Raw genomic sequence first — 13030 nt, 5'->3', positions numbered from 1 at the left:
ACTGATATGATTTTAAAATATTATTTTTTATTTTCAAAATATTAATTTTACTACAAAAAGTATTACTTTTTGTAACAAAAATATTATTTTTGTAATATATGCTTATTTGAATGAAATTATTATTTTTTAGATAAAAAGTAATAGTTTTTTATTTTATCAAACATTACTTTTTTGATCAAATATGTCAAAGTATTAGTTTTTATCATAAAAGTATTAATTGTTATATCACAAATATTAATTTATATTATGTTCTTATTTGATTAAAAAAATATTATTTTTTAAATCAAAATATTATTTTAGAATCTAACATTCAAATCAGCCTTTCTTCAATGACACGCATGAGATATTCACAAATTTTGACTAGATGTGTTTTAAACAAAAAGAGGATGAATGAAAGACCATAATGGTGAACTTCTCTAGCATAGTAAGAAAATGACAGTAAACGAAACTAGCCAATTTACCCGTTGAAAGGATACAGTTTGAATCGAATACAAGTTTTTTTCAATTATATGCAATATTGCATAGAACGAGAAACAACGAAAGGGGTGTAATATTTTACATTTTCTCCGCATGCACACGCATGAGGCGTCTGACTAGAAACCTCTACGCGAATTGGTTTGTAAAAAGCCCCTACGAGTTTTTGCAATTGTTTTGCCTGAGATGGTGATAACCAAAAACATTAGGAACTCATTTTTTTCCAAATGCTGAAGGTAATGAAAAAACAAACTGAATTTCAGTAGTACTGAAGTGAAATTCAGCCAAAAGCTTGACGTGGAGAAACATGCTAACTTCAGCTTTTGTGCATAAAATCACTACCATAAGCTACAGAAAATCATGATGTCCCAGGAAACTCATGTCATTATAACTTGGAAAATAAAAAAGCAGCGGCAATGCAGACTCAGATGAATCCTCCAATTCATTTTAACTCGTTGAATCCGATCCCGGTTGAACATTATCTGTGCAAGACTTGATAATCTTAAGCTCAAGATCGTCGTCTTTCTTGTTCTTAATTCATCTTTCTCCTACGATTCAGAAAAATATAATTAAGAGAAACTAAAACATAACCCCATTCCTCAAATAACCAGGACTTTCACAAGATTTGAGGATAATTAGATATTCAATCTCAATTTAAGTAGTTTCCTGTATCTATTTGGATTTAGAAGCCATATGAAATCTACACCACAAATGTTCCCACGATGATTACGGTGGCTCACCCACCTGCGTAGAATAATATGGAATCAGAAAGACAAATCTAATCGAGGAAAATATCACTTAAAAAAACAATAGCATTAATCTATCGGTTCTAAATCACCTTGTGAGCATATGCATCGGTGTACTGATGGGCAGTGTCGTACGAGGACGTAAATCCCTGTGATCTAAGAAAGTTGTAAACATGACTCCTCTTGCTGCCATTCCAGTCACTGAAGAAAACAAATAAAAACAAGAAGCATATCATCATGTAATTAGGATGAGAACGCTACATGTCACAGTAAAAGACTTGAAAATAGGCATACCAACAGAGTAAGATTGGCAAGGGATTGAGTTTATTCTCTCTTCGATACGATTACACGTACTGCAAAACACAAAATGCGGAATTGCATGAGCAATCGATAGAAAATAAAGCATCTCTAACAATGACATGAAAAAAAAACTGATCAGTTCAACTTACCTGACGTAGAGTCTCTAAGAACCCGAATTATGCGAGAACAAAAGTGGGTATTCGCTATTAGAATTTCTTGGCGTATATCACTGTTCAAACATTGTGAGAAGGGGACGATCAGTTCGACGTGCAGTAGCTGTGCCAGACGGTCTCCGAAATCATTGAAAAGCACAGCAGTCAAGAGACCTATCAAATTTCAAGAAGAACAACTTATTATAGAACAGGCTGAGTTTAAAATTTTTCTTCTGAATTTGAATTTCCAGTAGTGACGCTGCTGGCAAGATTATACAATAAATAAGAAAATGTTTCCTACAATATTTCTTTCCATCTTTTCAAATACTCGCGACTTCTATATAACTCCTAACTCCGCTCGCATTTGATATTATGGTGTATTATCCAACAGGAATTGATACACAACACAAATACTCGAACTGAAAATCCGATCACACATGCATCAAACTAAAACAAGAGGACCTATTTCTAAGATCTATAATCTCTTCCAACTCATTAGACCAATCACAGAATGTTATCTAACACCAATTATAATTATAACAATAAAAAAGCATAAAAAACAAGAATTTCTCATACCATCACCGTGATTATTCGTCCAAGCAAGCTTGAAGTTTACATAACCAGCATCTTCCAGCCTCTCATGATAAATTTTCACAAGCTCCTCATTCCCAACCAAGAATTCTTGCAACACCCCACAGACCACATACACCTTGAATAACATTGATCAAATAGTTTTAACTAAAATCACAGCGGAGAAATTCAAAACCTGGAGGTAGATAATAGAAAATCTTTCATACAGTAACCAATCCAAAATCCTCTTGTTCCTTCAGCCAATCATCTTTAACATCGCTTTCTCTGCAACTGGATCTTGCTTTCACCCGTCGTTACACAAATTACGAAAAATAATCCATCAAACTTTCCATTGATTTCCGATAATTTGCCATCGACTTGGAGCAAAAAATCAGTGCGATGGAGTTGGAGTAATATCAGCGTCAAATTGGGGATCTTGGCGAGGGTAGGGCAATTTATTATAAATAACAATGAATCAATTAATCAAAAGAAATAAAGAAATAAGAGCTAAAAAAAATTTTTTTTTTTTTCAAAAGCTACAGTACTTTGCTCGATCGAGGAAACTTGACCCATCGAGCAAGCTCAAATTATAAACTTTTTGTCCAAAATATTTTTGGTCTCGCTCGATCGGTGAAAGTCATCCAATCGAGCGGGCAAGAAATTCGATTTCTCTGTTTTGCATAATACAGGGCTCGCTCGATCGGTGAACTTCACCCGATCAAGCGGGCTTCAATTTCTGGAAATTCTACTGCTAACATTTTGCTGTCAAAGTTGAAACAATAAATCATCAAGTCTTGTACAAGCTCCAAAATATTATACATGCTATCTAATATCATCTTATAAACTTCCATACACAAGATACAGAAACTAACATGTATTCAACAACATTATACAATGTTATTGTATCATTTCTAGCATGGTTCATCAACTTGAAATACAAAACATTCCGCTACAACCCGAGTTCTCACGTGCTACAACTTTATCTCGAGCTATCACTGTCTCTTCTGACTAGCTCCTGCCCCACCTATTGCCATGCACACATACAAAACAAAGCAATAACCGGATACCTTCGGTGAAAATAAAATCCCAGTATAAACAACATAAAGTGCGAGATAATAAACGTGAATGCAATGCATATGGCAAAAGAGGCTATCAAGGTGATATCAATAGGATATAAGTTCTTGGGATCCCGAGGAAATAAAATCTTCAACTAACACCCACTCACCCAATTGAGGTGAAGTTAAATACTTTATTTCCTCCGATTTTGGTGCAACCATAGTGAGTCTTCTGGCTTTGGAAGTAAGTCTACATTCCGTGCCACTCAACTATAGCCTTCCAAATGTCGTATGCACTCTAGGCCTTTCAACCCTCTGTGCTTTTCGGGCTAGAGTTCAAGATGAATGCAACATATTCTGTATGCATTAAATGCTATAAAACACCTTGAAAACTTAAACAAATAAACAAGCAAAGCAATCAAAACATCTAATCACAAAAAAAAAAAACACATAAACAACTAAGTATGTGATTAACAAGGGAATACTCGAAACAATAGCTATTTCGAGCATTCTATCCCATCTGGATTAGCTGTCATTTATACCTTTCGATGACACGTCTGAAAGTACTTCAAATCTGCAATGACATCAATGATAAATCATATCAAAAGGCTGCTCAACTTCTCAACTCAATCTCAAGTGTAAATGCTAGCAAACCTTACTTCAAATCCTTCTCGATTCGAATCGAAGATCTCGAGTTCGGCAACTTCAAACACAAGGCTGAAATGAAGTGTTTGAAACAATAATATCAGCTTCAACTCAATACAATATACCATTCATTCAACAAGTTCAAACGTAGATCAATTCTGAAATCGGCGGCGTAACGGCTAAACACCGACAATCCAAATGATATCCACATCAATCTACCAAGCCATACCAACCATAATCTCTATCATATCATCTCAATAACATAAAAATCCTTATCATTCAGACATGGTAGTGTTCGAATTATTCTTTCAAAATTCATATAAAATCCGAACGACAGTCTTTTGTCCGAACCGTCTACGAATACACAATCGGTACAGCTCATATATGAATATATCTTAAAATCATAAACTTCCACTTCAACATAAAAATAAAGTCTGAGAAAAATGAATGAAACTTGTACCAAAACGAAGGTCTCGGAGCGGTGATCACAGATATATATTTATTTGGAATTTCTGACGACCGGAGCGCACAAAATCGAAGCTTGAACGGGACAAAAATGGCGTTGAGGATGGTTCAGCCGAGTTTCTGCCCTTTTCCTTTCATTCTGATGGTTTTCACGTGAAGGAAGATATATTACAAGTGGTTGAATTGATATATATAAGCATATTTGGACTTTAGTCCCTGAACTTTTGGCTATTTGCAATTCAGTCCCCAGAAATGAGATTTAATTCAATTTCAATCCTTATTCATTTAAGAATATTAGAATTTAATTCTAAACTCTAAATATTCTCAAATTAAATATTCTCGGATTAAAATTAAATAATCTCGGGCCTTACATTTCTCCCCCACTAAGGTATGAGTTCGTCCTCGAAATCATAAGCAAGCTGTATAGATAATCTGTATACACATAAGAGAATGAAATAACATAAAGCAGAATAAGAACTCACATCAATGAAACAACTCTGGAAATCTCTGTCTCATATCTGAATCAGTCTCCCAAGTCACTTCTTCAGTGCCATGCCGAGACTCCACTGAATCTTGACTAGCTGAATTGTCTTATTTCTGATATGTTTATCTTTGCGATCAAGAATCTGAATAGGTTGCTCAAAATAACTGAGAGTCTCATCAAGTTCAGCTTCATTAGGCTGAAGAATATGTGAAGGATCAGGCTGATACTTCCGTAGCATAGAAACATGGAATACATCATGAATACCAGACAAAGATGGAGGAAGAGCGAGTCGATAAGCAAGATCGCCTATCTTCTCGATAATCTCATACGGACCGATAAAACGCGGAGATAATTTTCCTCTCTTGCCAAATCTGACTGTACCTATAAACGGAGAAATCTTCAAGAAAACTCTGTCTCCCTAATCAAAAGATAGAGGTCTTCGTCTGATATTTGCATACTTTGCTTGTCTATGTTGACTTGTTTTCATTCTTTTCTGTATAAGCTTTACCTTTTCAATTATTTCTCTGATCATATCTGGCCCAACATCAGGAATTTCTGAGATATCATCCCAATACAACGGTGATCTACATTTTTTTCCGTACAGTGCTTAAAAAGGAGCCATCTCAATGCTGGTCTGATAGCTGTTATTATAAAAAATTTTTGCAAGTGGTAATGAATCTTGCCAACTAGTACCAAAATCTAGTACTACAGCTCTCAACATATCCTCAAGTGTTTGGATAGTCCGCTCTGACTGTCCATCTATTTGAGGATGATAAGCTGTACTCAGATGCAATTGAGTACCAAGAGCTTGTTGCAAGCTATGCCAAAAGTGTGATGTAAATCTAGGGTCTCGGTCTAAAACAATAGATTTAGGCACACCATGTAATCTTACCACTTCTCTGACGTAGATTTCTGCCATCTGATCATGTCTGTACGTCATTTTGTACGGAATAAAACATGCTGATTTTGTCAAACGATCGATAATCACCCAAATGGCATCGCACCCTATGGATGAACGTGGTAGCTGTGTAACGAAATCCATGGAAATGTGATCCCATTTCCATTCTGGAACTGATAGACTCTGCAATAGACCACCTGGTTTCTTTCTTTCTGCTTTTACATGTTGGCAATTCAAACATTTAGACACAAAATCTGTGACATTTGCTTTCATCTGTTTCCACCAATACTGTGTCTTCAGATCATTATACATTTTTCTGCCACCAGGATGAATACTGAATCGACTGCTGTGAGCCTCTTTCAATATCTGCTGTTTCAAGTCTGAAACATCTGGAACAACAAGTCTGTTATTCACATATAAAACATCATCAGCACTGACCTTATATTCAGATTGATGTCCAGATCTGACTATAGCAATTGATTTCTGAATATTTTGATCCACTTTTTGTGCTTCTTTGATTCGTATCAAAAGTTCTGGCTCAGCTTGAATAGCATAAACACGGATAGGTTGCATATCTGTTTCAAATACTAGTCCAGAAATACAACAATCTTCTACCAATTGAGATACACCTATCGTAGATAAAGAGAATGAACATACCTTTCTACTCAAGACATCTGCAGCTGCATTAGATTTTCCTGGATAATATTTGATCTCACAATCGAAATCTTTCAGTAAATCAAGCCATCTACGCTGTCTCATATTCAATTCTGATTGCGAAAACAGATATTTCAAACTTTTATGATCAAAAAAGATGTCAAACTTCTCACCATAAAGATAATGTCGCCATATTTTCAATGCAAAGACAATAGCAGCAAGCTCCAAATCATGAATAGGATACCGAGTCTCGTGTGGCTTCAATTGTCTCGATGCATAAGCAATAACATGCCCTCGCTGCATGAGCACACAACCCAGACCCTTGTGAGAAGCATCACAATATACAACAAAATCACCCGTACCTGATGGAATTGTCAAAACAGGTGCACTTGTAAGCCTTTTTTTTAACTCCAAGAAACTAGTTTCACAGGCTTCAGTCCAGACATACGAATTATTTTTCTGAGTCAATTGCATAATAGGCTTTGCAATGCTAGAGAAATCTTTGATAAAGCGTCTATAATAACCTGCCAAGCCCATAAAACTCCGTATTTCTGTCACTGATGTAGGTCTAGGCCAATTCAGTATAGCCTCGACCTTGCTTGGATCCACTGAAATCCCATCACCTGAAATAATATGCCCAAGAAACACAAATTTCTGCAACCAAAATTCACATTTCGATAACTTGGCATATAATTTCTCATTTCTCAAAGTCTGTAAAATGATTCTGAGATGTTCAGCATGATCATGCACATTCTTGGAATATATCAAGATATCATCAATGAAGATAATGACAAAATCATCTAAATGTTTCTGAAATACCTGATTCATCAATCCCATAAATACTGCAGGAGCATTGGTTAAACCAAAAGGCATGACGATAAATTCATAATGTCCATACCTTGTTCTGAAAGCAGTTTTAGGAATATCTTCATCTCGTACTCTCAGCTGATGATATCCAGATCGCAAATCAATCTTAGAGTAGATAGCTGAACCCTGTAGCTGGTCAAACAAATCATCTATTCTAGGCAGTGGATATTTATTCTTGATCGTTACCTTGTTCAATTGACGATAATCAATACATAAACGCATTGAACCATCTTTCTTTCGTACAAATAGTACCGGAGCATCCCAAGGTGAAACGCTCGGTCTAATGTATCCTTTGGACAATAAATCTTCCAGTTGATCCTTTAACTCCCTCAATTCAATAGGCTCCATTCTGTAAGGAGCTTTGGATATTGGTTGCGTACCTGGCATTAAATTAATGCTGAAATCTATCTCTCGGACTGGAGGTAAACCAGGAATTTCATCAGGAAAGATATCAGCAAATTCATGTACAACTGGAATATCTGTTACTACTGGACTGGATTTCAATACATCGACTGCATAAATCATAAATCCTTCCGCCCCTCTCTGCAATAAACGGGTCATAGATAACACAGATATCAAAGGGATCTTGGCTCGAGAACCCTTACCGTATAATTTCCATTCAGATGCCATTTCTGGTCTAAATCTGACCACTTTCTGGAAACAATCTACAGTCGCCCTGTACTTGGTTAACATGTCTATACCAATAATACAATCTAAATCTGATAATCCAAGTACTATACAATCTATATCAATCACATTCCCTTCATATTGCAAAGCACAATTTCGAATTATTCGAACAGAGATAATACCTTTACCCAAAGGTGATGAAATAGAAACAACAGTAGGAAATGGCTCAGATGATAAAGAATGCATCATAACAAATTGTTCAGAGATGAATGTATGTGATGCACATGTATCTATCAAAACATAGACAGGATAACCATAAATAGAGCAGTTACCTGCTATGGCATCGTCAGGTGCTGCCTGTGCCTGTTCCTCAGTAAGTGCAAATACTCGAGCCTGTTGCCTAGGAGGTTGCCCTGAACCATTGAGGGTCACACAGTGTAATGGAGTTTTAATCCCCGTTGAGATAGTTAAATTTAAAGAGTTAAATTTAATGAACAAAAAAGTTGGACTTCTTAATTAAGAGTAAGGGAGTAAGATTTCCTAAAATGACATAGGGATGGACATTTTTGGAAACCACTGAATTCGGATTCAGAAAAATTTATCTTGACTTTAAAAGGTGCAGAAATGGTTTCTGTGCACATTGATGAAATCGGTTTATCAATCGGAGTCACGATGAATTTTATATTAATTTCTGAACATGCGGGCTTTGCTTGTCGGGCCTGAACTTATGACTAATGGGCCCTAAGCTGTTAGTGGCCTGCATTATAAATAACTTATTGCAGTATAGAAATTATACACAACAGGTCACAATTGAGTCAGGTTTTTCGAAAACCCTAGCCTATTCTCTCAAGTGTGGCCGTCGCCCCTCCCCTTCTCTGCCTGAGAAATTCCGGTCTGTGATTTTGAATTGCAGTCTGGAATAGCGAATCAAATTCGTTATTCTCATCGTAGAAAACTTCTGATAGATTTTCTAGTGCAATCTATTAGAGGGATTAAATCTCTATTCGTGGACCTAATTGAAGAAACGTTCGGTCATCAGTTCCAGGGAGATACAAGAAGAGCAGAGCAATCTGTTGGTGTCCAGAATCTCGATTCGAGATTAAAGGTAAAAATTTAATAATCGTTATTTAAATTTTTACACACACATAATTTAATCGTAAGTTTTGATACCCACACTATGGAATCGTTCCATATAAAAATTTTTAAACTTCCGCTGCACCGGGTATCAATTCTGATTGATCTGAACGCCGCGTTTTCCAACATATTGCTGGTCATGTATCAAATATCTAAACTCTTATGATTAGAGAAATAAACAAAATAGAATAATATAATAGTGTACGACTTAACATAAGTATTAAAATATTCAAGAAATTGAGGATGAGAATTATCAGTACACCCAAGCTTGGGATATCTGGCGGTTCTTTGTCCACTCTGGTTCCTAAACAAAATATGTAAATAATATGTGGTTGCATTACTATAAGCGTAAATATAAACGATGCAAACATAATACATTCAAACTCAACTAGGGTATCTCGGATAGTACATTTGTACCTCAAAATAAGCAACCAAGTGATACTGGCTCCCTTGTCCAAGCATAAAAGCAAACAATCACCTTATCACTATACGTCTACTAAAAGTATTAACTAGACTTATTACTACTCACTAAAGCTAATATGTGAGACCTCGGTTCTAAACAACTAATCTCGGATTAAACAACAATTAATCAACCAAGAACCAAAGTTTAAAAGCAATCAAAAGTTTTTTTTTTTTTAAAAAAAAAGAATGCCTCGCGCCTGCGCGAGATAGCCATCTCGCGCGTGCACAGGCTGCTCGACCCGAGCCCAAATGAGGGCTCACGCCCGCGCAAGGTGCCATGCTCACGCGCACGCGGGTCAAAAAACCCGAGCCCCACGGGAAGCCACGCGTGCGCGCGAGGCACCACCTCGCTCGCGCGCGGCAGACCTGGGCAAAAATGCTCAGGTTGAAAAACAAAGATTCCGCGCTTGCTTCCGACGTGCATTCGAATACAACCATTAACACAGGGTATAGAGAATACACAAAATCAAACATGCATTCATCAAGCCTAAGAGAAACAGGGATCTAAATCTATACAACACCACATGCTTCGATTCTAAATTACAATCCGAATACAACAAATTCGAATAACAGACATAACAAGTTCGAGTTCTAACATGCTTCAATCTTAAACTAGATAAACATGTTGATTCGACTTCTAAACCGAGTCCCACTACTAATTCTCCCTCTTGCTGTTAACCAGGTCTCCGCTGACTCGATCCTACCCCACCTGTTGCCAAGTACACATACAAAACAAAGTAACAGCCGGATAAACCGGTGAGAATGATAATCCCAGTAAAAGCAACATAACAAGTAATACAACAACAAACATGCTTTCAAGGTAACAACGTAACCAATATCATCGTAATGAAATGCATGTCTTTAAATTGGGATATCAATTCTGATAAACAAGGGATTGCTGCTGTGCTTTTTGGGATCCCGAGGATGAGACCACGTAACGACTCACCGACTCTCTCAATCGAGGTGGTGTCACGTATCCCAATCCCCTAGACTTCGGTGCGACTATGATGAGTATGCTGACACTAGGTGAACTTAACGTCTAAACAAAAAGGGTTGTTCTGCCCGCTGAAATCAAAGTTGGCTCAAGATGAATGCATAATAAAACATAACACATAAGCCATATAACCAAACTCAATTAATCAACAAAATACGAGTTCCACATGCTAGAACAAGTATTAATGCAATATGTGTTTTTAAGGGAAACTCGAGAACCAACTGTCCCGAGTATGCTAACCCGCTACGATGACTGCTTTTACCTTTCAATGCAGTAGTTCCAACTCTGGATAAGCTACAACAAAAGATTGTATCAAAGACTATACAATCTAACAACTACGGTTCAAGGTAAATCTCTTTACCGTTCTTTGTCCAATCTCTTGACGATCAAATGTTGTTAACACCGGCTTGACAAACTCCAAACGAATCTGTTCAGATACAAATAGAAGATCAACAACGACGATCAATACACAAGCCAAAGATCAACAACTCAAAACGGTTCAAATTTCCAAAAACTCAAACCGGCGGCATAACGGCTATAACTGAACCAACCGGAAACGCAGACAGCAGTTCAATATTGATATCAACCCAAATCAATACTAATACAACAATAACAAGGCAATTCCAACAAATCTCAAAACCTCATTTTTCGAAAATGGCTTCCAAAAATCATAACAATTCCGAACATTGCTCTATTTCAAAACCGATAGATAATAAACGCTCATAACTTTGTCAAGAACAACATACTCGAATCTCGAATGATTCTAACAACATCCAAAAACTTGAATGTATCCGATCGTAGAAAAACTTACGATAGAACGAAGCTCTCGCAGCCGTGATCACTAATCTAGTCTGGCTTCCTCCTGCTCTGGTCTGTTGCTGAGGCTGGAATGAATGCACTGATTGCCTTTCTGCCTGAGGTACTGGTCGAGAAGAACTTTCACCAATAGCTCGTTGAGGACACACCTTGGCATAGTGACCTGGTTGGCGACAAATATTACAATTCCCTGATACACCTCTACACTGATCAATAGCATGTCGTCCACCACACTTTCCGCAAAATACTCCTGACTCACCAGTGCTCTGCCCTGCACCAAACTGTCTCTGTCCACTAGAACTGGAAGAACTACTGCCTACTTTCTTGAATGTACTGTTTACCTTTTGGCCTGAATCTTGAATCCTTTTTGCCACTGCTTCCTCCCTCAAATCTGGGAGATGATTGCTGAAACTGTGGCGGATTCTGTGGAATTGATGCTGATATAGGCTGTGGAAATGGCTGGGAAATATACGGTGTTCCTCGTTGTCTCAATATACCTGCTTCTGCGCCTTTAGCTTTGTTCAAAGCGTCTGCAAAAGTATTGGGTCGTCCACTGTTCACAAAAGTAAACACATCTGGATTGAGGCCATTGATAAACTGATCTGCCATTGCTTCATCAGTCGCTGCTATATGTGGAGCAAACTTCAAAAGACTTGAAAATTTGGCCACATATTCTTCGATATTCAAGTTGCCTTGCCTCAAATTGGCAAATTCAGCACCCTTATCCTTCATGTAGGAGACTGGAAAGAAACGTTGATAGAACTTAGTTTTAAATATAGTCCAGGTGATAATCGTACCTCGTTGTTCTAACGCCCGTTTCGTTGTAGTCCACCAGCTTTTGGCAACGTCATGAAGTTGATGTATTACCAATCTGATACGACGATCATCGGTATAATCAAGTGATTCAAACAATTGTTCTATATCTTCAACCCAATTTTCACAATCAACTGAGTTTTCTGTTCCTTTCAATTTTGGCGGTTTGAATGACAGATATCGCTTCAACAAAGTCTCCATTGGTGTAGCAGTAGGATCCATAGGGTCAGCAGATGTACTACCCTGTGCATTCTGAATTTCAAAAACTGGCGGTGGTACTACTGCTGGTTCAGCTTGAGGAACCGCTAATGGATATCTAGTGGCCGGTGCTTTACGAAGAGGCATATCTTATTGTCAAACAAATTAGTGCATAAATAATATCATATGCAACAATTTATTACATCCTTCTCAGATAAGAATTCTCATGCATTCTCATGAGAATTCAGGTTCTGACTGAGGATAATCTGGAATACAATTGCATATATAGCATGCAGTAGCAATGAAAGCACATGTAGTAGCCCGTACCCGAAATCAATGATTAAGTGTTAATCAATTCATTAATCCTACTAGTTAAGAGTAAACGTAATTAAGAGAACTCTTAATGGGTTAACGGAGTCCGGAATTGGATTCAGAACACTTAAAAATGGTTTGAGGGTCATCGAGTTCGGAAGTTCCGAAGTCAAGGTTCGGACGGTCCGAAGTCAGGGTTCGGACGATCCGAAGAGTGGTTCGGATGCTCCGAACGTGCTGCCGACAGTCGTCATGGATGACGTCATCATGCTGACGTAAGAAATGACGTAATATCGGGTTCGGACGACCCGAAGCCCAGTTTGGACGACCCAAACGTATTCGGACGACCCGAAACCCAGTTCGA

General features: G+C 37.5%; 1 pseudogene; it reads right to left on the bottom strand.

The window, feature by feature from the left end:
- Window positions 1-664: 664 nt before the first annotated feature.
- Window positions 665-12501, bottom strand: LOC140878223 (uncharacterized calcium-binding protein At1g02270-like; annotated as a pseudogene).
- Window positions 12502-13030: the final 529 nt, after the last annotated feature.

The sequence above is a fragment of the Henckelia pumila genome, chromosome 2, assembly GCF_033568475.1.
Source record: "Henckelia pumila isolate YLH828 chromosome 2, ASM3356847v2, whole genome shotgun sequence".
Lineage (NCBI taxonomy): Eukaryota > Viridiplantae > Streptophyta > Magnoliopsida > Lamiales > Gesneriaceae > Henckelia > Henckelia pumila.
This window is presented reverse-complemented; position numbering and strand designations above follow the sequence as displayed.